The sequence below is a fragment of the Hylobates moloch genome, unplaced genomic scaffold (assembly GCF_009828535.3).
Source record: "Hylobates moloch isolate HMO894 unplaced genomic scaffold, HMol_V3 SCAFFOLD_4, whole genome shotgun sequence".
Taxonomy (NCBI): Eukaryota; Metazoa; Chordata; class Mammalia; order Primates; family Hylobatidae; genus Hylobates; species Hylobates moloch.
Genome location: NW_026652279.1, coordinates 100,203,348 through 100,225,710, shown reverse-complemented (window position 1 = coordinate 100,225,710; position 22,363 = coordinate 100,203,348).

The following is a 22,363-nucleotide window of genomic DNA, read 5'->3' as shown; positions in this document are numbered from 1 at the left end:
GCAAAAAGTCACAGAGCTTAAGGAGTAAGTTAATAGATAAAGCATGATTGTTTCCTAAATGCCAAGGCCTTTGGGGATTTATCTATCTTTACCCTATGAAAAAAGAGTGAATACCATGTACTCTGTCTTAAGGACAATACCAAGAGCTGACATTTTATCCACTCATATAGGAAATTCCAAACTTGTTTTTCAAAGACTAAGCCAGAGCTTGCTCTTAAATTTTCTTTGTAGAACTATGGTATAATGGGCCGAGCACAGTGGCTCACACCTGTAATCCCAGCCCTTTGGGAGGCCAAGGCGGGTGGATCACCTGAGGTGAGGAGTTCGAGACCAAACTGGCCAACGAGGCAAGACCCCCGACTCTACTAAAAATACAAAAATTAGCTGGGTGTGGTGGCACGCGCCTGTAATCCCAGCTACTCGGGAGGCTGAGGCAGGATAATTGCTTGAATCTGGGGGGCAGAGGTTGCAGTGAGCCGAGATTGTGCCACTGCACACCAGCCTGGGCAACAGAGCAAGACTCTATCTCAAAAAAAAAAGAGAACTATTGTATAATGATCATATTTAGAAGAACTAGCAGGATAATAAAAGTGCATTAAACATAGCTTGGGACATATTGTTGTATATCTGTATTTCACAGTAAAAGTTCTTATCCTGACTTGATAATTTAGAAACACATGAGCATGTTTACACCACACACAAATGTGTGTTCACATCTTCCCTCCTGCTCTTGAATGTTGCAGGTGAGGAAGAAGGAGTAGATGGAAAGTAAAGTTACACCCAATGTTAAAGGTTTATTTCTTTTAATTTTTAATTTTTTTTATTTTTTGAGATACAGTCTCCCTCTGTCACTCAGACTGAAGTGCAGTGGCCCAGTCACAGCTCACTGCAGCCTCAACCTCCTGGCCTCAAGTGATCCTCCCATCTCAGCCTCCCAAAATGCTGGAGTTACAAGCATGAGCCACTGCATGCAGCCTAACTATGAAGGTTTAATGGAAAATTTTAAATCTCATTTGATTAGAGCCATCAGTTTTTAATCATTCCTTGCTTCTTAAATAAAACCTTCCTTTGAAAGGGCTCTCGCAGTGCAGCTCACGAGGTACTGCGTAAGCAATGGTGTCCTCTGTTGCCTTGCACCCTGTGTGACTCTCTCTCAGTGAACAATGGGCAACATTGAAACCGACTTTTTCAAATTGTTTTATGCTATGTTTTAGCCTTGGAACATAAAAGTTGGTTAAAAAAAAAAAAAAAAAGAACAGCCTGCATTTCAACAAAGTAAAAACGTTTGGCCATCTTCCACCTTGGAAAACCCACTGGGATGCTAACTGGATTTTAAATGCATGACACAACCTCCGCTCCTCTGTTCCTCCTCTCCAGGAGTCATATATTATGATGACCTGTGCTGCTGGAAGCTGGCCCGGCCTGGCCAACAACCACCAGGGGCTGGGAGAGCTCAGATCCTACCCTCAAGTACTGAAGATCCAGAAAACCCCAGAACAAGCCCCTGAAGCAGAGGAGGGACTCTTTCAAGCACTCAGACCTCTCTCCCCTCCTGACCTCCTTCCTTCCCACTCCCTTGTCTCTCAGCCACCATTTACTGATCAAACCGTTCAGGGCACAGGATGAATGGACAAAATGACAAGTCAGGTGCACACCCTGCCTTTCAGGAGACTGCAGTCTAATGAAGGAAAGAATAAACCTCAGCTAGGATCACACTGCTGGGCAACAGAGGAGCCTGCTGGTGGTGGATGAGACCCCCCATTCTCGACGCCCCTGCTGCAGGCCAACTTCTCCACTTCTCCCAGGAGATTCATTCTCTGGAAGGCTGACCACAGCACACTCCTCCTGGCCGTGCCGCTGATGCACTCGGCATCTTAATAGAGCCTATGGGCAGCCATCCTTGCTGGGTACTGGGGCTATGAAATTGAAGACAACATGACCTTGTCCCCAAACAGCCCACCATTTGGAGGGAAACGGATGATTTCAACAAAGTAAAATAAAAACGTTTTGCCATCTTCCACCTTGGAAGACCCACTGGGATGCTAACTGGGTTTTAAATGTATGGCACAACCTCCGCCCCTCTGTTCCTCCTGTCCAGGAGTCATGTATTGTGATGACCTGTGATGACCATCCAGTCAAGGGCAAGGTATTCAGAGGGCAAGGGACGGGAAGGCTGAGCCACAGAGAGTGCTGGGACCGTGCAGCACGGGAACCCAGAGACTACATGCCTGACAATCCCCTGAAAATCAAACTCCATAAAAGAGGACCCCAAAAATGTTCATTGTCATTTGAATTCCTCTTTCAAGAAGAGAAACATATCAATGACAGCAAAAATCATCCGATAAATGCTGTATTTACTATACCATTAAAACTCCTTCTCAGAAGCAACCAAAGGAAAATTGTGGGTTTGTGTGTGTGTTGTTGTTTTGCTTGGAGTTTGTCTTGGAGTTGTTTGGAGGGGTCGTTTTTGCTTGTTTGATTTTTTAGAATAATGAATAACAGTTGGCAACAGAGAGTGTCAGCACTGCCCTGACACAGCAGTCAAGTTCTCAAACAATCTTCGGGAGCCTTCCAAAACTGGACATAAAAAAAAGTACCTTCACTGGGGAAAAGAAAAGAAAAAAAAAAGAATCACAATTGCCACCAAGGCTCTACATTTTTGCAAAAGTCCAGCATTTAAAAGAAGCTTCCCTGCATGGCCTACATCTGCTGATTGGTAATCTGTCATTCAGGTTAAAAACAAAACAGAAGTGGGCATTGTTGTGATATCATCCTTGATAACATCCCAAGAAAACTCTAGAGCTGGCAAGAGAGGAAAGCAGATAATGGTCAAAGCTGTCATCTGAGTTTTAAAAACACTGTGATTTTTCTTTTAAAGGAACATCTTCAGTTTCCAAGGCCATACACACAGTTCCTAACTGCAGCTTAAAATTTTCCACTGGGCTCGCTTCTGAGAACAAACGCTATTCAGTGGCGAGTCCCGGACACCACTGTGCTTTCAAAGGCAGCTGCCAGAGGACACTCAGGACTTCACAGCCGCCGGTGAGCCAGACTGGGGTCAGTCACTCCCCCGTCAGAATTATTGTTTCTCCTTTGCTTAAGAAAAGAAGAATTCCTCAGACTGGCATCCCAGGTCTTCTTCAATCATAATGGATCCTCCTAAGCTGATAGAAATAATATCTCATATGTATTAAGAACTTTAAAGTTAGTCTGTTGCTGCAAAACTAATAGCGGTTTTTACCATTAAAAGTAATAGAAAAAAACCACAATTACTTGTGCACCAGCCTAATAGCAAAATGCATGTGTTGTTTAGTCCTCCAAATAAGGCTCAGAGAAGCGACGTCACCCCCGCCTCCTAGATGAAGCCAATGCTTAAAGGAACCACTTGCATGCAACCCCATAGGTGACAGGGCGGAGCTCACCCACCCTGGGCTGGGGCTTTAGCCTGTGTCTTGGGGCTGTGGCTCCCACCACTGGGTGCTTCTCTCTGGCCTTCTCTAGAGCTGCCAGCAACTTCCTGAGCACCTGCGACTCATGCTCCAGGGAACCTCATTCCCACTTATCCTTGACATCTTGCCTGTGCTTTTCCTCTTCCTCAAAGCCTATCCACATCCCGCAGCCAGCAGGGTCTCCTCTGCTTATCCCCACACGCTGAGGTGTGGTCCTCAGCTCTTGGGCTTCAGTTATCAGTGCAGTGGACAGAAAGGGAAGTGATCGACTCAGATTTGGTTTAGAATCTCAGATCTTCCAATCATTAACCATGTGGCCTTGGGGAAGTTCCTTCTCGTCTCTGAACCTCCATTTCCTCACCCCTCAGAGGTGCCCAATCCTGAGCTTACTCAGCACCAGCCGTGCAGGGCCTTGACAAGTACTCAGCGCAGCTCTTCATTGAAAGAAGTCTGATAAACGCCCATGCACTGAGGCATGTGGTTAGTATGAGCCTACACAGGTGCATTTATCTCTACTCCCATCTTAAATGCCAATTACACAATAGTGAAGAGAAAAGGTGTAAGTTCATAAAAACAGAGCAAATGAGAGAGGAAAGGAAAGGACAGTGGAGGCGGGGAGACAGATCGGGTTTGAGGGTGATATGAAGACTTTCTGTGCATAGAAGTTTAGTTCCACATTCCCCTCCTAAGGAAGTTCCTGGAAGGTGTGTGCTTCAGCAAAATGAAGGTAGAGTCCAAGAAAGGAAGACACGAACTCCAGAAAGCACAAGCTCTGGCCCAGGGGAAAGGCCAGGGGAGCCCAGGGTACCGCTGGGCAGAGGGCCAGTGCACCCTGCCCAGATCACAGCCCCCGGAAAAAGGGAAAGAAACAGATGGAACTGATGGACTGTGCGGAATCAACTGGGAACTTGAAAAAATTGTTTCCGGGCATATGACAGATTTATTGGAAGAGTAGGAAGAGCCGAACAATAGACACATAGAAAACCGAGCAAATGAAAACCCCAGTCATGGTTCACTCTCAGGGAAGGGAGGCAACTGCAACCGAAAGAAAATGCAACATAGAATACAACTTGGTCCAGACGTCATTACGCTTGCAGTCAAAATAATATAAATAACAATATGTATTTGACCAGAGTATGAGCCACGATCATGTCATGAGGGTGAGGGAAGAGGCGTGGGTGGCACAGGAGCAGTGGGGCTCATGTCAGAGCTAAAGCCTCCACTACCACAGCAGAAAAATCAACAGGTCTAAAGTCCAGCAATCAGTAAATGACATAATAAGCACATTATTTGGAAACATAAAGGTAAACGTCAGAAGAGCTCTAAAAAATGAAAGGCGTTGGTTGCCTCTGGGGCAGCATACAGGGTGGGAGGAGCAGAGAATGGGGCAGAGGACTGAGATATTGCCTTGTAAACCTTTTAGTTCCACTTGAATTTTTAAGCTGTGTAAATGTATTCCTTTAACAAAAATTTGAAATTGTTAATATTTTATAGTTAATATCTAGTTAGAGTATGAAATACAATTAAAGTCTGTTTTTTTGTGTTTTTTTTGAGACAGAGTTTCATTCTTGTTGCCCAAGCTGGAGTGCAGTGGCACAATCTTAGCTCACCGCAACCTCCCCCTCTCGGGTTCGAGCGATTCTCCTGCTTCAGCCTCCCAAGTAGCTGGGATTACAGGCATGTGCCACCAAGCCCGGCTAAGTTTGTATTTTCAGTAGAGATGTAGTTTCAACATGTTGGTCAGGCTGGTCTTGAACTCCCAACCTTAGGTGATCTGCCCGCCTGGGCCTCCCAAAGTGCTGGGATTACAGGTGTGAGCCACCGTGCCTGGCCTAAAGCCTGTATTTTACAAATTTAAATAATGAAATGGTTTGCCAATATACTCACCAAGATCTGATCTTAAGTGAGACAGAACTGGGAAACAGAACCTTCAAGATGAAAAGATGCTTAGACAGCACCTACCACAATCCTGGAGAAGTATTGTTACTGCCAATAGCATCTTGTAGCACCTGTTGACCCTGGAGACTTACTGGATTTGAAAGGCAGAACCTCTAAACACTTAAAATTTTAGCTATTCATGCTATTTTCATGATAGAGAAGAATTTAGGAAAACCCAAGAAGAAGGAAAAGTTTATTACCTCAAATAAATAAGCTGTTTAGATTGGTTCAAGCTGTTTGCTCACTTTTAAAGCATGGGATGGCTGGGCACAGTGGCTTATGCCTGTAATCTCAGCACTTTGGGAGGCTGAGGTGGGAGGATCGCTTGAGCCTAGGAATTTGAGACCAGCCTGGGAAAGATAGTGAGACCCCTTCTCTACAAAAAATAAAAATTGCTTTTAAATTTAAAATAAAATTAAATAAAGCATGTGGCTTTGGGAAAGTTACTACAGTTTCTATACTAAGTTTTCTTCATTTATGAAATTAGGATAATCAAGTACCCCAGGATTGCTACAAAGACAGTAACAATATTCATCTTCTTTATTTTTTAACATATTGAGTTCCACAGTCAACTAGAATTGAATAAGGTTTAAGACTTTGATCCCACCCAAGAAAGAGCATATGGTTATAATGAAGGACCCAAGAGGACCGCATTTATGAGCAACTTTGATTGTATAAGAAAATTCTATAGTAGGCTGGGCATGGTGGCTCACACCTGTAATCCCAGCCATTTGGGAGGCTGAGACAGGCGGATTACCTGAGGTCAGGAGTTCGAGACCAGCCTGGCCAACATGGTGAAACCCTGTCTCTACTAAAAATACAAAAATTAGCTGGGCGTGGCGGCACGCACCTGTAGTCCCAGTTGCTCGGGAGGCTGAGGCAGGAGAATCACTTGAACCCGGGAGACAGAGGTTGCAGTGATCCAAGATTGTACCACTGCACTCCAGTCTCGGCGACAAGAGTGAACTCCATCTCAAAAAAAAAAAAAAAAAAAAGAAAAAAAAAAAAAAAAAATAAAAGAAAGAAACTTCAATAATACATTTCCCAGGGTCTGATAAAATGCTGGATCAAATGAAACCCAGTTGGACGTGGTTATAGGCATTGAGAGGAAAGAGCGGTAGAAGGAAGAATTCTTGTCCCTAAGGAACTTAGCATCCAATTAAGGATACATAAAAGTATCAGACTCACTACAGAGCAGGCAGTTTGAGACCAGTGCCTTATGAATAACATAAAGCACTGTAGGAGCTGGAGGGTCGAGAAGATGGTCTGCTGGAGCGAGTAGACTGGCCATCTGCTCCCACTGGGCGCTGGTTCCAAGACAGAGCTAGGACTCCAGTGCCCTTACTGGGATAGATTGTCCCCTCTCTGTTTCCTGGCCTGACATCACCATGTCATCAATCTGTTGTACAACTACAAAAGAGAACATCCAGATCTAAGTAGGGGTCATAATAAAATGTGCATTTCGTGTTCACTTAACACAGTGTCACTTAACTGCACGGCTGAGTCTCAACCCTGCTGGTCCTTCAACAAGCCCGCCCTGGCCTTCCCATAGACTGCACATCACTGCATTTGGTTGCTTACAATTGTTTTGCTTCTGGCAGTGGCTCCTAACACCAGCTTAATGCAACATGAACAGTAGCTGCTGCCCATGCCTTCACTAATGTCATGAAACTCTGAGAAACCGTGAGATTTCAGGCTATGGCTATTTGCCATTTCACAACACAAAATACCAAATTCCATGGGGCTGCATCTGCCTTATTCTCCACCATAACCTCTGTGCTTAGGACAGTCACTGGACATGGTAGAAACCTGACAAACCTGTATTGAGTGGGTAAATGAATGGTTGTCAGCACACTTATTAAAAATTTTTCCACAAGAAGTAACAAACAACAAACTGTCTAGTCATGTAATAAATTCTATGCCTTGAAAAATGCATAGAACAATTTGGGGCTTCAAGAAAACATTTTTAAAAAGCTGATCTTAATCAGATTAAAAAATGAGCAAAAGATCTGAATAGACATTTTTCAAAAGAAGACATACAAATGGCCTACAGGTATATGAAAAAGTGCTCAGTGTCACTAATCATCAGAGAAATGCGAATCAAAACTGCAGTGAGATGTCATCTCACCCCAGTTATAATGGCTTTTATAAAAAACACAGGGAATAGGCCGGGTGCAGTGGCTCACACCTGTAATCCTAGCACCTTGGAAGTCCTAGGCGGGCAGATCACGAGGTCAGGAGATCAAGACCATCCTGGCTAACATGGTGAAACCCCGTCTCTACTAAAAGTACAAAAAATTAGCCGGGCGCGGTGGTGGGCACCTGTAGTCCCAGCTACTCAGGAGGCTGAGGCAGGAGAATGGCGTGAACCCAGGAGGCGGAGCTTGCAGTGAGCCGAGATCGTGCCACTGCACTCCAGCCTGATGACAGAGCGAGACTCCATCTCAAAAAAAAAAAAAAAAAAAGACTGGCAATAACAAAGGTTGGCAAGTATTTGGAGAAAGCAGAACCCTCATATACTGTTGGTGGGAATGTAAATTAGTACAACCACTATGGTGAACAGTATGGTGGTTCCTAACAAAACTAAAAATAGAACTGCAATATGATCCAGAAATCCCACTACTGGACATGTATCCAAAAGAAAGGAAATCAATATATTGAAGAGATGTCTCCATTTTCATGTTTACTGCAGCACTATTCACAACAGCCAAAATATGGAATCAACCTAAGTGCCCATTAATAAATGGTTAAGGAAAATGTGGTATATACATAATGGCATATTATTCAGCCATAAAAAAGAAGAAAGTCCTGTCATTTGCAGCAACACGGATGGAACTGGAAGCCATCATGTTAAATGAAATAAGCCAGGCACAGAAAGACAAATATTGTATGTTCTTACTCAGATGTGGGATCCCATGAAAACAGAGAGTAAATTGGTGATCACCAGAGGCTAGGAAGAGCAGGAGTGGGGAGCACGAAGACAGGTTGATTAATGAGTACAAATATACAGTTTGCTAGAAGAAATAAGACCTAGTGTTTGGTAAATCAGTAGGGTGACTATAGTTTACAATCATTTATTGTATATTTCAAAAATAAAAGAGAATAATTCTAATGTTTCTAGCATAAAGAGAAGATGAATATTTAAGGTGATGGATATCCTAATTACCCCAATTTGATCTTTACAAATTAAATGAGTGTATTAACATGTACCCCCAAATATTTACATCTATTATATATTAATAAAAGAAGAATCATTTGCATAAATATACACACTTGCACACAATCCGTGACAATTTAATATCAACCACTTCTGGAATCAGCAACGCTGTCAGACATTGAACAGTGGAACTAATATGAGAATTCAAGGAAGTACATAATTCATAAATAAATAAGATCTAAGGGACCTTGGATGAGACAATAAAGGCAGATTATAAACTGTGGAGTGGTGCTAACCCTGGATGTGGAGTTGAAGAATCAAAAATAAAAATAAAATAAAGTAAAATAATAACTGATCTTATGAAAGTGAGAGGCTGATATCAGCCACATGAAAGAATCATTATAGGCCAGGCATGGTGGCTCACACTTGTAATCTCAGCACTTTGGGATGCCAAGGCGGGAGAATCACTTGAGCCCAGGAATTTGAGAGCAGCCTGGGTAATGTAGTGAGACCCCTACCTCTACACGGTAGCGTGTACCTGTAGTCCCAGCTACTCGGGATGCAGAGGTGGGAGGATGGCTTGAGTCTAGGAGGTCAAGGTTACAGCGAACCATGATCACTCAAGCCACTGCACTCCAGCCTGGGCAACAGAGTCAGACTCTGTCTCTCTCTCTCTCTCAAAAAAAAAAAAATCGTTATTATAAGAAAAACTGCAAAACTATTTGCATGAAATAAAAAGAAGGAAAATAATGAGCAACATAAGGTTAAAATAACATTGCAACCCCATGGAAGCAAGAGAAATGGAAATCATTAAATAAATGGACCACATATAAGGGAACGCTGTGGTTCTATTGTAGAGATTACAGAGAGCAATTTAGGAGAGCCAGGCACCGGGGGCAAGAGGGAAATGAAACAAAAACTGAAGGGATTTGTTTAGCAAGAAAAACGAAAACAGATAAAAGGTGTTTGTTTCCAAGCTTCCCTCTTTCCCAGCATTTTTCTGAAGTAGAGTTTGAAAAGAAAGCAAAATAACTGCAAACCAAAACAGCGGCACGAGTTCACTGACGCAGAGCTAGGAATGACGTTCAGAGATCTGCCAGCCCAGCCTCCTGTTCTGGGTCACCTGGCTCCTTGACAACCCTGAAAGCTGCCTGTGCAAATCTCCAGGCATGTTATACCCGTGAGCAGGGACGCGTAGTACTGACCAAGGGACTTGCACACCTTTGAAGTATCCTGGGAGACCACACTCATATTCCACACACGCTCAGGAGTCATTGAGGAGCCACGCCGGAAATACGTGGCACGGTCTCATTCCATGTTTGACCAAAACCACCGTTTACCCAGCTCAGCCAATCACTTTATCTTGTTAACCAAACCTAATGCAGAATGATGTTCAGGTGTTTCCAAGGATCAAATCCACTCCCACTGGGAGAAGCTTCCTTCAAGAGCAGCTTCTGTAGCACATGGAGCCAGGAGTCAGGAGACCCTGTAAGTTCTGGCTCCATTTCTTACTATGGATAGGACCTAGGGTGAATCACTTTCCTGCTCTGAGATGTGGCTTTCTTAGGTGTAAGGGTTATAAGTGCTCTGCAGATCACATTAAATAATTGTGTGAACATGCTCTAAACACTCTAAACACACATTAGCATGTGTTCTGAAAATGGATAGCTGTGATGTTATGCACGCCTAAAGAGGGCAACTAAAAATAGAGGCATGGTCCCTCTGCCTGAATGCCCACTATCCTCATTACCTGCTTGTGTCAATGGACTGCAGCAAAGCCACCACAGAGGCAGCTCTGAACCTCTGCCTTGGGATCCAGCTGCCATGTAAGAAACTCAGGTTAAACCACCAAGTGCTGGGAGGCCGTGAAAAGTTGACCCAGAATGAAGAGAAGGCACCATGAAGTCCAGCCCAGCCCAGCTTCCAGCTGAGTTGAACAAGACACCTCATGTAAGAGCAGCAGAAACCATCCAGCTGAGCCCCACAAACCCACAGAATCACAAGAAATAATAAATTATGGCTTTTTAAACCAATAAGTTTTGAAATACTTGTTATACAGCAGCAGATAACTTAAACAATGACTCTAAAAGAAAAGTTCTAAAACAATTTCCATTGCAGACAAACTCTGTACCTTTTTCATGGGAGGCTCTGAATAGGACAGTCATCATTCTATTATATAACGACTCCTTTGGTGTATGCGGATGAACCAATCAGTCTTGTTGTTTTACTGGTGGGAAGAAGGAAGGAAAGAAAAGAAGGAAGGAAAGTACCCACTGGGCACTGGGATTGCTCAGATCTACCAACTTAAGTCACTTTTCCCAATCCTCATCCCAAGCTCCACAAACATTTGACTCCTTACAAATGCAAACTAAGATTTTTACTATCGTCCATTTTTTATTCATATTATGCCTTGCTCATATGGGCATTCACTGAAATAGTTACTCAGCTTACTACAGAAGAGAATGGAGAACAGTCCTGGAGATTTGAAGTAAGCCTGTTAACTCCAAAGAAGCCAAAGACTTCTCGTGCCAGATGCCATTTATCCTTGCTCTCCCTGGAGCCACCATCACACCCCGCCTGTATTACAACCTGGCTTAGAATGGGTCTGCTGCTTGGCTCTGTCATCCTCAGACTTCTCAAGTACCTGCTGCTCTTCTGCACTTGGCCACCCACCTTGTGTTCTCCACCCATCTTGAGCGGTCAGCTCCTGACACCATCTGCCATGCACAGTCCTGCTGATGAGATGCTAAGGAAATTATATGTGTGTGATGGAATGTCAGGATGTTGGTCAAACTCTAGTTGCCCAGACAGGAGCAAGATGGAGCTGGTTCACAGTGAGCAGAACAACGTGAGTAACAAGAGGGAAGGATGGCTGCTAATGAGAAACGCCCTACGGAGACTGAGTTTGGAGGCAGGCTGCCCTCTCACTGCTTTGTACATTTTAGGATGTATAAAAAAGTGCCAGCTGTCTAAACAGAGGAGCTACTATTTCCAGGTATAGAAATTCCCCAGGAGATAGTCTTTTTTGATGACGATCCTTATTCTTAAATTTTTGCTCTCTCCATCCATACCTGCGTCCACACTACATCACAGATAAGAGACCAAAAAGATCCATGATTAGAAACACTTTGTAATCAGCATCATAGATGTGAATTTTGGGGACAGAATTAGTCACACATGATAAGTGGAACCTGACACTGCATTTCAGATGTGGTAAAAAGGCCAGACATTTATATCAGAAAGAGTTGATCTTCTCTGGAGAGTTCATTAAGAACTCTCAAATTCTTAACTTGAGAACTTGCAGCCTCAAGTAGAAGTGAGATTTGGTGAGTGTTACCATACACTGCTTCATCTCTCCAGAGCTGTGGATCCCTTGGTGAATCTAATTAATGCTACAGACATGATTACTTAAAAAATGTATATGAAGTCTGGGCGCAGTGGCTCACACCTGTAATCCCAGCACTTTGAGAGGCCTAGATGGGCGGATCCCCTGAGGTCAGGAGTTTGAAAACAGCCTGGCCAACATGGTGAAACCCTATCTCTACCAAAAATATAAAAATTAGCCTGGTGTGGTGGTGGGCCCCTGTAGTCCCAGCTATTCCAGAGGCTGAGGCAAGAGAATCACTTGAACCCAAGAGGTGGAGGTTGCAGTGAGCTGAGATCGGGCCACTGTACTCCAGCCTGGGTGACAGAATGAGATCCCATGTCAAAAATAATAATAATTTTAAAAAATACAAAAATTAGCCGGGCATGGTGACAGGCACCTGTAATCCCACCTACTCAGGAGGTTGAGGCAGGAGAATCACTTGAACCCAGGAGACGGAGGTTTCAGTGAGCCGAGATTGTGCCACTGCACTCCAACCTGGGCAACAGAGTGAGAATCCATCTTGAGAAAAAAAAAACAAAAACAAAAACAGAAAAGAAAAATGCATATGAGAATAGAGACACAGACTTTTTCTTGCTCTGTCACCCAGGCTGGAGTACGGTGGCATGATCTTGGCTCACTGCAATCTCTGCCTCCCAGGTTCAAGCAATTCTTCTGCCTCAGCCTCACAAGTAGCTGGGACTACAGGCGTGCGCCATCATGCCTGGCTAATTTTTGTATTTTTAGTAGAGATGGGGTTTCACCATGTTGACCAGGCTGGTCTCGAACTCCTGACCTCAGGTGATCCACCCACCTTGGCCTCCCAAAGTGATGGGATTACAGGCATGAGCCACCATGCCCCACCTGACATAGACTTTTGTAAACAATTTCATGGAGCTCATGAGTAAGAAGTCCATCCTTGAGCCTTCACTGCCAGACCATGGATTCCAGATCAAGAATTCCTTGCATGATGACTCAAGTAAGGGGAAGATGGGGCTCCAGTCCTACCCAGCTCCGCATGTGCTAGTTATGCATCTTGGGCATGTCACCTAACGAATGTACTTTGGTCACCTCAACTGTAGAACAGGAATCACAACACTCGTATTTCAAGGATTGTTGTGAAGCTGAAAATCAAATGGAGAAGATACATCAGACGGAACATTATCTGCACACAAATGAATATAAAAGTCATGGCTGAATATACAGCTGAAATGTGTCTATGAGTTGTAAGTAGGCATTGATTGCAGCTAATGGAGTCTAGACCATATTTCTAACAGTCACTATTAAACACAGGACATAACATCTACAGATCAATCAAATGGAGACTAACATCATACATAGAAGAACTGGGTCTTGGGGACCACCTCAGCAGCTCGCTTCAATTCTGCTGGGATGGTTGCAAAGAGCAGAAATAGAAGGGAGTAGGTGGCCCTTGCCCCCTTTGGGGTACTCTTGGCTGTGATGGTGAAATGAAATAATATTGTTAAGAGCTTGACCAACAAGAAAGATAACCTGATTTTGTGAAAAACTGGAGAAAAGGGGCTAAGCTCATAGGGCTCGGATATCTCATAGGGGCTTTTGCACAATGGCAGCCAGACTTGTGGCCATCACTGTGTCCTTCCCTTCATCCCACGTAAAAATCCCTCTCTTACCTTCAATTTGTTGCATCACATTTTTGTTTTATTTTACATTTCTTCTCCTTCAGAAAGCCATAACTACTGTTTACCACATGTCCTCAGATAGCATCATGCCATTGCATTCCATCTAATGACTTTTGCTGATGTGTGCATTGAATATTTTAATATTCCTGGTGTCCCAAATTAAAATGTAATGTTCTTGAAGGTGGAACCTGTGTTTAAGCTTTAACACATACCTCCAAGCGTTGTGTCCAGTGGCGGGGGCAGACCATCTCCATACCGACTGGGGCCCATGGGATCTTATCTCCAACTGTTATAATTTATAGTTACATAAGAAGCTACTCCAGTGCAACTAGCTGCTCTCACCTCAAAAAGCTTGACGATCTGAATCACACTGAAGTCATCAGAGACCAGCCCCAGAATAAACAAGCTCAATTGGCCATAAAGAGGTCCAAACCACAACATAGTCGTTTGTGTGTTTACATCACTAAGGACTGAAGAAGAAACTAAATTGAGAAAACCAAGGTGGCATGAGGAAAGAACCTGGTCAACCTCTTAACTCTGTGGGGGGCCCATCAGACTATCCTCTGTGTCCACAGAATAGCCCTGTAGTTGGTTATTTTCAAAGCAGTCTTCACTTCTCGCTTCTGCCTGTTCTATTCTGTGGCTAAGCCTGCTTGTCATAGTGTGTTCATCATATACTCTTCTCTTGAAGCCCTGCAGTGTTTTTTCTTTTGCATCTCCCTGTTGACATTTTTCATTCTCTGCGATGTATTGTTATCACGGGTCTGTCACCCCCCTCTTCTGTCCCACCCCTTCCTCCTCAACAGGATTCTTCCCTCCAGAGGGCCAATGCACAGCATGTTTCCCCAGATGTCTGAAAACACAGAGAAAGATCGTCCACAGACACCTCCACCTGCTTAAAGTTCTGAGTCCTGGGGGCTCACTGCGTCTCCATCTAAGCGTCAACCATGCAACTTGTGGCTGTCACATCTACATCTGTCCCCTGCACACGTCCATCAAGCCAGTGCTGACTCTTACTGACTCTCACTGGCACCAGCAGTGAGACCATGATGTCCAGACCTGCAGACCCATTTCAAGCCAGCGTGTGGAGAACAGAATGATGGGCGATATCATTTGGATGTTGTCCCTTCTAAATCGCGTGTTGAATGGTAATCCCCAATGTTGGAGGTGGGGCCTGATGGGAGAGGTTTGGGTCATGAGGGCAAATCCCTCATGGCTTGGTGCTGTTCTTATGCTAGTGAGTGAGTTCTGTCAAGATCTGGCTGTTTAAAAGTGTGCGGCACCTCCCCGCTTCCTCTCGCTCTTGCTTCTACTCTCACTATGTGAGATGCCTGCTCCCCCGTCACCTTCCGCCACGATTGTAAGCTTCCTGAGACCTCCCTAGAAGCTCAGCAAATACTGGCACCAGCCTTCCTGTACAGCCTGCAGAACCACGAGCCAATTAAACCTCTTTACTTTATAAGTTACCCAGTCTCAAGTATTTCTTTATAAAAACACAAGAATGGCCTAATGTGATGGGGGGATCTCATAGATTAGGTGAAGTACAGAAAGAAGAAATGTACAGTTTGGATAGGTCTAATCGAGGCTCCAGCACATTTATGTGAAGAAGGTAGGTCAACAGACTGTAACGCCAATGTAATCTAATGTGTTTTAAGAGGAAAGAAAGTCAATCAGAAATAAGTAGCTTGATCGAGATGGAGCACTGTCTACACTCTCTGCCTCTATCTCTATCACCTCACCTGCTCTTCAAACCCCTTCGCCCCCACTTCATACTGAAACTCTTATCCTCAAGGCCTTCAGTGGTTTCCTCATTACATGGAGAACATGAACAGTGTGCTTCCCACAGCTTTCCACAGCCATTCGACATGAGAATGACCAGGCATGCTTGCTAAAAATGAAGACTTTTGAGTCTTAATACCAGAAAAATGAAAAACTCCATCAATCCAGGATTCCACATCTAGAAAAATATCCTTTAAAACTGAAGGCAGAGTAAAAGCATTTTGAGGCAAACAAAAACTGAAGGGACTTATTGTGAACAGGCAATCTCCTCAAATGCTAAGGGGAGGCCGGGCGCAGTGGCTCACGCCTGTAATCCCAGCACTTTGGGAGGCCAAGGCAGGTGAATCACTTGGGGTCAGGGGTTCGAGACCAGCCTGGCCAACATGGTGAAACCCCGTCTCTACCAAAAATACAAAAATTAGCTGGGCGTGGTGGCAGGTGCCTGTAATCCCAGCTACTTAGGAGTCTGAGGCAGGAGAATCGCTTGAACCTGGGAGGCAGAGGTTGCAAATGAGCCAAGATCGGGCCACTGCACTCCAGCCTGAGCCATAGAGCGAGACTCGGTCTCAAAAAATAGATATTAAATAAATAAATGCATATTTAAAAAAATAGAAATGCTAAGGGGACTTCTTCAGGCTAAAGGGAAACAACACCAGATCATAGATTCAATCTCCAGGGAGGATGAACATCACAGGACATGGGAAAGTGTGGTTAAATTTAAAAAACAAAACAAAACTATATTTTTTCTTTTTTCTCTTAATTTCACTAAAAGGCATATGACAATTTAGTACAAAAAGTAAAACAATATGTTGTGGGTTTCTAAAATATACAGATGTGATATATATGACAACAACAGCACCAATGATCAAGTGGGAGGTAAATGAAACTATATGTTGTATTTTATATAAGGTAGGACAAATTAACTGTAAAAAGTTAGAGGTGAAGGCCGGGCGTGGTGGCTCACGCCTGTAATCCCAGCACTTTGGGAGGCCAAGTCAGGTGGATCACCTGAGGCCAGGAGTTGGAGATCAGCCTGGCCAACATGGCAAAACCCCGTGTCTACTAAAAATATAAAAAATTACCTGGATGTGGTGGCAGGTGCCCGTAATTCCAGCTACTTGGGAGGCTGAGGCAGGAGAATTGCTTGAACCCGGGAGGCAGAGGTTGCAGTGAGCTGAGATCACACCACTGTACTCCAGCCTGGGAGACAGTGCAAGACTCCGTCTCAAAAAAGAAAAAAAAGAAAGAAAGAAAACAGTTAAAGATGCAGAGTTGATTCCCAAGTGGTGATTCTCAGAGGGTGTTCTCCTGACCAGCAGCAGCAGCAGCAGCATCTGAGAACTTGTTGGGAATGAGACCTCCTGAATCAGAAGCTCTGGGGGTGGGGCCTAACAGTCTGTGTTTTAATAAGCCCTCCAGATGATTGTGATGCACATAAAGTGTGAGAGCCACTTCCCCAGAGCAAGCTGTTAAAATATGATGGAAAAATATATAACAAAAAAACCAATAGAATGAATAGTTACATTGGAATACTAGAAAATATTCAACGGACTCCGAAGAAATCAAGAAAGGAGGAACAGAGAGGGAAAAAAGAGAGAGGGAAAAGAAGTAGAAAACAAATCGCAAAATGGCAAAATTAAATCTAATCATACCAATAATTTCACTAAATGCAAGTGGACTAAAAGCTGTAACTAAAGGCAAAAATTAGCAGCCTGGAGGAAAAAAAAGAAGCCAGACCAAAGTATATTCTATTTACAAAAGATTTAGTTTAAGAAAAAAGATATAAACAGATTGAAAGTAAAAGGATGGAGAAAGATATTTCATGCAAATGCTAATTATATAAAAGCTGGAGTGACTATCTTACTCTACAATCAAATAGATGTCAAGAAAAGGAGTCCATCAGAGATAAAGAGATATAGTTTATAATGATCAAAAGGCCAATGCATCACAAATACATAACAATTATATGTGTGTGTACCTAATAATAAAGCTTGAAAATGCATGAAGCAAAAACTAACAGAACTAAAGAGAAAAATAGGCAAGGTGTGGTGCCTTACACCTGTAATCCCATCACTTTGGGAGGCTGAGGCAGGTGGATCACTTGAGATCAGGAGTTCACGACCAAACATGATGAAACTCTGTTTCTATCAAAAATTAAAAAAAAAAAAATTGCCAGGCATGGTGGCACACACCTGTAATCCCAGTTACTCAGGAGGCTGAGGCACAAGAATCGCTTGAACTTGGGAGGTGGAGGTTGAAATGAGCTGAGATCTTGCCACTGCACTCCAGCCTGGGCAACAGAGAGAAACTCCATCAAAAAAAAAAAAGAACTAAAGAGAAAAATAGACATAGCCATATCTAACAAGTTATAGTCAGACCCCCCTCTGATTAATTGACAGAGTAACTAGACAAAAAAAATCAATGAGGAAGTAGAAAATCTGAATGGCACCATTCACCAACTGGACCTAGTTGACATTCACAGAACACAACATCCATCCAACAACTGTGAAATATGCATTATTTTCAAGAGCTCCTGAACTATTCACCAAGATCGACTGTATGTTGGGCCTTAAAACACATCTCAATAAATTTTGAAAGATTAAAGTCTTACAGAGTATCTTCTCTGACAAAAATGGGATTAAATTAGAAATCAATTATCAATAAGATTTGTAGAAAAGCGCCAAATATATGTAAATTAAGTAAACACTTAAATCACGAGTCAAAGAAGACATTGCCAGATAAACTATTTAACCTATTTTTAACTTTTTAAATTTAAAATATTAAATATTTTTAATTAATATTAATTAATTAATATTTTTATTTAAATACTTTTAATATTTTTCACCTAATAATAGTGAAAATACAAGATCAAAGTTGTGGGATGCAACTATAACAATCCTTAGAGTTCAAAATTTATAGTTGTAAGTGTGCATACAAGAAAGGAAGATGCTTACAAAATGACACACACCACAGCCCATCCACCCACGCGCCCACACCACCACAGCCACCTGCATCAGTCTTAGGAACCGGAAATAGACAACAGAGTTCTCTGCTTCAAGATATCTCCTTCAGCAGCTTTCAGAACACCTGAAAATATTACGAGAGAATCCTTTCAACTTAAACAGCTCAAAGAAGCAGCACCTTGAGCTTTTATGTCATCACTTCTTAAAACAAAGGGGTGAGTTGCAGCCTGAGTGAGATCCAGTTGTAATGGAGCACAGGTTAAGGGTCTCTGAATAGAGCAAAGCTACAAAGGCGGAAGGATGGCTGTCAAAGATGGAGGCCGGGAGGGGTGGCTCACGCCTGTAATCCCAGCACTTTGGGAGGGCAAGGAAGGAGGACCACTTGAGGCCAGGAGTGTGAGACTAGTCTGGCAACGTAGCAAGACCCTGCCTCTACGAAAAAATTTTAAAATTAGCCAGGCGTGGTGGTACGTGCCTGTAGTTCCAGCTACTCAGGAGGCTGAGGTGGGAGTATCACCTGAGCCTGGAGGTCGAGGCTGCAGTGAGCCGAGATCACACCACTGCACTCCAGCCTGGATGATAGAGCAAGACCCTGTCTTTAAAAAAAAAAAAAAAAAAAAAAATTCTGAGTAGTGACAAAAGCCTTGGAAGTAAACTCAACACAATTAGTAAACAAAAATATTGTGAATGACCTTGATTCTAATACTACTACTAACTAATGTTAAATGATAAATCTAAAAAAGTGTCTGTTCCTGAGGACCAGAATATAGTGGATAAACAGGAGAGGATGTCGGAATGTTGCCAGAAAGACAAGCGCAACGCTATGGTGTCCGCATTGCTCGGAACCCGTGGAAGGGGACTGAAGGAGAGACTACACGTGAAAACGCAGCGTGGCTGTTGTCTGCCGCACAAAGCTAGGGTGCCCAGGTGTCACTGCCTCTCCATGATTCTCCCTTCTGATGAGACACCTCCGAGGGAATGGTGCAACCATTTCTGGACTCTGCTTAGGAGGAATGTGGTAACTGCAAACCAAGCTCTGCACGCCCCGCTGCAGCCGTCTGGAAACTCCTGAAGTCCCAGAAAAGGCTGCCATACGGAACTAACAGCTGTTGCTGTATTGGCTCCACAGGCCCCGGACTGCCCCACAGTCAAGGCCTCCTCTTCTCTGTCACTTACCTGAAGTGAAGGTGATGGTTGGTCGTGGGACACAAGGAGCCACAGTCAGGAGATGGGCAACGCATCCTCTCAAGAAACAAACAGGTGAATGTAGGCTTGCAAGGGATGCAGAAGTGGAGAAGGCAGCTCCGTGGGGCCTCGGGCAGGACCTTAGGTGCCTGACATCATGGCCAGATCCACTGATCCAGTCTATCGACCACTTACCTCTGTCCTACTGGGAAGAACACACTAGAACTGCCATGTGTGATTTGCGATTGTCAGTGTGCATGATGCCTAAGGGAACTGCCTAAAAACCACAGGTTTCCATCCCACTGCTCCTTACAGAGACTTGGGTTATATTCAGACATTGCGGCCCCTACCTGGGTGCTCATCTTAAGTGGGAACAGGCGAGCAGCACCCTTTGCCAGGCAGCTCAGAACGAGGGGCCATGTGCTGGGTGTGCCCCTCTGACCCAGCCATGCCATCCTGCACCGGTCAGCCAATCTGTATTCCCTGCTGACTCTGCAGAGCTCCCTGTGCACTCTTGCCACCCAGGCTTGCAGGAATGGCAGGCTGCTCGGGAATGACTGACACCTCTCTGGGTGAAATCACAGCAGATCACTCTGCATCATGACACATCATCTCTGTGTCACCAAGCCTACATCATCCTGAAGAAAACAAGGCCAACTCAATGCTGGGGATGCAGACGATATCCCCTGGCTCTAACTTAAGCCAGTGCTGGGTGGTAAAATCAGAACATTATCCTAAAGGAAATGATTTTCCTGTCAAACATTTCAATGACCTTTGTATGCCCCCGTGAAGAAAAGCTGATATTATTATCCAGGTCTTGATGGGGATATGGGCAAAGCATGAACAAAATATTTCCCCTTCTGCCTGATAAGTTGCCTTGCAGTTAACTTCTGGACTCTGTTCTCCTGGAAACAGACAAAGATGGAATGTGTAATTATGTCACCAAGCAACGTCCCAATAGTAGAAACAGCCTGATTGATAACCTGCCCCTGGAATGAACACTGCTGGGAAGTCATTTCTATGGGCATGCCAGGCACGCCCCACATGGGGACTGGGGACCCTGGAAGCTGCATCAACGGCTCCTGTGAGGAGCAGGGCTTCTGGGCAGCCCCCATACCTGCCAATGACGTAGTCTCTTTGTACCTGAGCCACTCACCTCACGCACAGAGTCCAGCCCCTAATGGGGTTGGCAGACCTGCAGACACCTGCAGGAAGGCATGGCATTGGCCTGGCTGCTGCCCTGCGCTCTGCAAAGCGGCGAGGCCGAGACTGCCAGTGGTAACCTGAGGGCTTACTTGGCTCTGAGGACACTCTGGTGAGTACTGTAGGGGAAAACATCTGATATCACAGCAGTAAATTATCCAGCTTGTATCTGAAGGAACACACAAGTAACAGCTCTTGGTGGTTTCTAAGTAGTCTACCTATTTAAAAACTAAAAAGTAATTGTCCAGAAAACACAGACCAAACACAGCTAACAAAGATCTCAAGTAGCTTCACCAGGCAGCTGAGCCCGAATGGACAGAAAGTAAAAAGTTAACTCGGAAATACCCCCATGGGATCGTGCTGAAGATCCAATAGGCGCTATGAGTTCCCAAGAATCTTAAGAGGCATAGAGTTGGCCTCTTTATTTGAAGCTCAACTTTCCATCTGAGTGAAGAGGCAAGGTATAACACGCATCCCAGACGCTCACTCCAACAGCTCCGAGGCACGGAGGCAGGCACTCCTGCCAGCTCCCACGATTAGCATCCACTGCACTCGGTCGCAGTCAGGTGGGGACTTAGGCACCGTCCCTGCCTGCTTGCCCACCGGGGCGAGTTCCTCACTGTGTGCGTCTGGAACAGCCACGGCCAATAAATAGTTGTTAAATGAAGAAATAAATGAACCATCCTGAACCTGTGTCTTCTTGCTCTGTAAAATGAAAACAATACCTACCTCATCCACTGAAAATTGTTTTCAAGTGAAATCATGTAAAAGCTCTTCATAAACTGTAGGGCACTGAACAATTAACAGTAAGCCAACATTAATAATACCTCCTCCTTTCATTAGTGAGTACCATGGGAAATGTACCTCCCGAGACTAGGCCTGGAGACTAGCTACCCACATCCTTCTGCAGTGGGGCTGGGGCGAGGGCCAGTCCATCCCAGCCGCAGTGGAGAACTGGGCTCAGTGCAAATGATTCTTTGCCTTAGTGTTATTTTTGCTTACAGAATGGAGCTTTGTGGGTTCGCTTTTCAACTCCATCTTCTTAATTCCACCTGCAGTAGCTCTGTAGGACTTACCCCTGTTTACTCAGCACAAGTTTAGGAAGGATCTCACTGTCACTCCTTACATCATATTAAATTGCACACACTTAGGTGTTAGCAATTATAGGGTATTAATTTTTAATGACGTGCAAAAACATGACATGCAAAAACAAAAAAAGCAATCTCATACCCACAGAGTTGTAACTTTGCAATGATGGTTTCTTAGTATGGGAAAAATCTTCTTCAGAGTCATTAATTGGATTACAAAAGTGAGTGTTAATACAATTTAACAAACATTCACTGAAACGCTGCATCATACAAGATATTTTACTGGAGGCTGGATGCTTGCGCTAGTGTTCGGTGCCAGTGCAGGGTGTCAGTACTAATGTTGGGTCCTAGGTACTGGTGCCAATACTGGGTGCTGAATGCTGGGTGCTGGTGCTAATGCTGGGTGCTGGGTAGTGGTGCTGATGCTGGATGCTAGGTGCTGGTGTTAGTACTGAGTGCTAAGTGCTGATGCTAGTTTGGGCGCTGATGCAAAGTGCTAGTGCTGGTGCTGATGCTAGGTGCTGGTACTGGTGCTAGTGTTAGTGCTGGTACTGGTGCTGGTGCTAGTGTCAGTGT